Source organism: Haliotis asinina, chromosome 5 (assembly GCF_037392515.1).
Source record: "Haliotis asinina isolate JCU_RB_2024 chromosome 5, JCU_Hal_asi_v2, whole genome shotgun sequence".
In the NCBI taxonomy this organism is placed as follows: domain Eukaryota; kingdom Metazoa; phylum Mollusca; class Gastropoda; order Lepetellida; family Haliotidae; genus Haliotis; species Haliotis asinina.
The window spans coordinates 77,860,641-77,864,240 of record NC_090284.1 but is presented as its reverse complement, the minus strand read 5'-3'; positions in this window follow the sequence as shown (position 1 = coordinate 77,864,240).

The following is a 3,600-nucleotide window of genomic DNA, read 5'->3' as shown; positions in this document are numbered from 1 at the left end:
CAGAGAGAGGCTGGCACGTGCAGGCTATCTGGCCCTGGTTGTAAGAGGTACGGCAATTCGTCTGGCTTCTGCATCTGGCTATAAATGTCGAGTTGATCATGTCTTTAAAGTTCGTCAACATTTGGCAAAAATTACCTTTTCAACACAAAACGCCTAAAACGTTCCGTACATCATATGACGTACCTAAGATTTACATTTCATAATTTCATATCAATTATTACAGCTTCTTTCTAATAAGCCATCATATAAAAATCCTTCAATTAAATATAGACGTAGTTATACAAAGGAGTACATTGATATGATGGAACAGCCAACAATACGCTGTGACACATATGAGTATCTATATCCAAATTTGAACAAGAGCTTGAATATGGTATACTTTGATACATCGATATGTGAGCTTTAATAGTCTGTCTGGCTTCAATTATATGAATGATGCGTCTGTTAGACCGAGTACTGACAACACTATAACAGCCAATCAGAGAGCTTGTGACTATCCAAGGCACAATATCAGGACTCCAGCTAGCCCCAATGCAATAAGTTAATGGGCGATCTTTTTGTTGCGAGGGGCGATAACTCTCCTCTTATAATGATATAAGTGACGGTGCAACTTCTCGCTTCCGGTCTGGTTTCCGAGTCAATGTGCGCTGCGACAACTTGCTACATGTAAACACAGGACCCAGCTTACACGTTTCCTTGTTTCACCTTAACTGAAAAAAAATATCGTTTACGACGAAAAGCCATAACTGACGCATGTTTTGCTTTGATTTTTAGTTTAGAAAGGCATCCGTTGTTTAATTTACAAATGCAGTAAGAATTGACACGATAGAAGATAACAGGGAAAACGCCATGAAAAGTCGGTATATTGTCACGGCATTTCCTACGACAGAACACGAGACAAAGCAAATTTCGGGTGTCGAGGCATCTGGGAAGTAATGAAGGAATTCTTTTTTATATGTTATCAGTCGTCATTTTGTTCCCACCGGTAATTCTTTAAAATCTTACAAATAGTTCCTATACAACCACCAATTCAATGTAAAAAATCGGGCCTACACCTCCGGCGAACGAGCTCCCACTGGAAGTTATTTATCGAGAATTTATGATTAACACACATCCCTGACAATTGAAGAAATGCTGTATAGAATGTAACAGTCACTTAAAAACATATATATTACGTTCTGAACAGCAGTTCCTCACTCATCTGAATCCATTTTGTTTTTCAATTCTGACACTACTGTATATTTTTATGTTTAGATATACAAGTGCCATACACCTATTATCCTAGCAAATAGTCGGTTGCATCAGAAACACCAGTCATCATAGCTTGAAATAAAATATTTCCCCCTTGAAAAATATGTCCACCAGTCAGTATTGTGAATTTACTGGTTTATTTCTTACAAAAGTTTAACACCACTTAAAGCTCTTAATATAAATAGTCATTTCCATATAGTTCTCTCAAAGAACAACATATAATTATGACCGCCCAAAGCGGATGTTTATGATAGAAATATGTTTCATATGTTTTTTGTTTTGGTAACATTAAGTTCACAAAATATTTCCCATGACAGACAATTTACAATCTAACTTTGTGATTTTCATTCAACAGTTCTTAAAGAAAATTTTAGGATATGTCTGTTTGTTTGGGATTAACAGAGAAAGATATTGACTTTATTGATATATTTGTGTTAGAATTTGAAAAATCAATTTAATGCAACAAAAGATAAGATCGAGCTCTACAAATGAAATACGTGCTTTTTCATGACCATTATAATAATCTGATCACTGTGAAGACAAGATGTATTTAGACACTGCAGGAAAATGTAAACCATTTGATGCTGACAACACTTAATACTGCCATTTATTATATTAGAAATTGAAATTCATTATCAATATGAATATATGTATTGTTTAGTTATGTAATGAAAATAGAATTTAGTGCCCTTGAATATGTAGACTTTACCTAATGGTAGTTTTGTTTCTTCTGTGTCTGAAATTGCATATTTAGTAAATTGATATTTTTATATTATTTCCTTTATTAAAACTTAAGAAAAACAAAACCTGTTACTTTATACCCTTATTTAATGATAATTAAATTGTAGATAATTTGTCATTGTAGAAATTTGCAATATCCTTTATGTATTATTTGCCTATACAGTGAATTTATATTTCATGCATCACAAACCGTTACAGACATAAAAAAGTAGATTTTAGTAATGCCTGTGTTTATAGCTTTTGAAAGTTGGCTACATGTAGGCGATGATTGACATAATTCGTCCGCTACTGTTATTTAACAATTACTTGACCATTGTTTCTCACTTTCCTCTGTACACGCTAAATATTTGTGTTGTCCAAAATCTTAATCCCATCATGAACGACCGACTGAAATTTACATGAAAAGACTTCCAGTGTTTCACATTTCGCGCACCGCATCAGTTCCCCGCTCTTGCAAATTCCATGAATGCAGCCATATCGGCCGTAGTACTAAAATGGTTTGAGTACATATACACTGAATATACACTGCAGTTTTACATGTGTGATACTGAGACATCTAGACTTAAACAACCGATTACAAAACGTCAACAAAACGACAAAACTGCCATTTCGCGATTCATACTTGCAAAGTAAGCAGTCATGCCTATCCCAGGTGTATCATAGAATCATAGAATAAATATTTCAGGATATAACACTTGACATATCATCGTAAAAGGGGAAAAGATCGATATTCTGTCCATGCACCGGCGTGCACGTTACCGGTGAAGGTGAAGGCTATACTGGTTAACTGTCTCTAAGTGTAATGGTAACACGCACGGCTCTCATCGCGCATACAACATGAGCTGTCAGTTTAAGGTTGGACCGTCCTGATCAGCGCACCCAGCGGAATGGTGAAGGGAAGATAAATTAAAAAAAACGCCATTTACTTGTCAAACTCTCGATTAAAGGAGCCCAGGTGGCCCACACTCACTAAGCGGGTTTGGGTAATTGATATTTGCACTGGTCAGTGAGATACCCTTGCCCCTGGGTAATACCCGTCATAGTTGCAGGCGGCTAAAATATCACCAGCCGGCCCCACAACTGAGCGTGCACTTGCTGACCGCTAGAAATAATGCTGACGAAAGGAAAAAGTCATTACAGGCATTAGCCACCCGGTAATGTACCAAAGCAATCAAGTTTAAGACAACATCTTCAAAGCACATTCTGGCCAGTTAATAATTAGAGGTCAAATTAAGATCATTACTGATGACCCATCACTGACAGGGAGCTAAGGGGGGACAACTAAGAACAAAGACCAAGACTGGCCAACCCTGGGTATATATAACGGCTCAGACAATAGGACCGGGAGAGAAGCTGTAGAGACGTTCCAGCCTACGAATGACTTATTACAGATGTTTGAACATTTCGTGGGCAAATCAAACAAAACAAAAGAAAGACACATATTTCGTCAGATAAGGCAGGGTGATACGAATTTTGACACTTTCTTGCAAGAATTGAGAACTCAAGTGGGCAAATGTGAATTTGGAGATAAAATGGAAGGGAACATGTGTGATCAGGTGATAGAGGGCATTGTCAGTGGCCAGCTTGATCTGAAAACAGTGTGCAAAT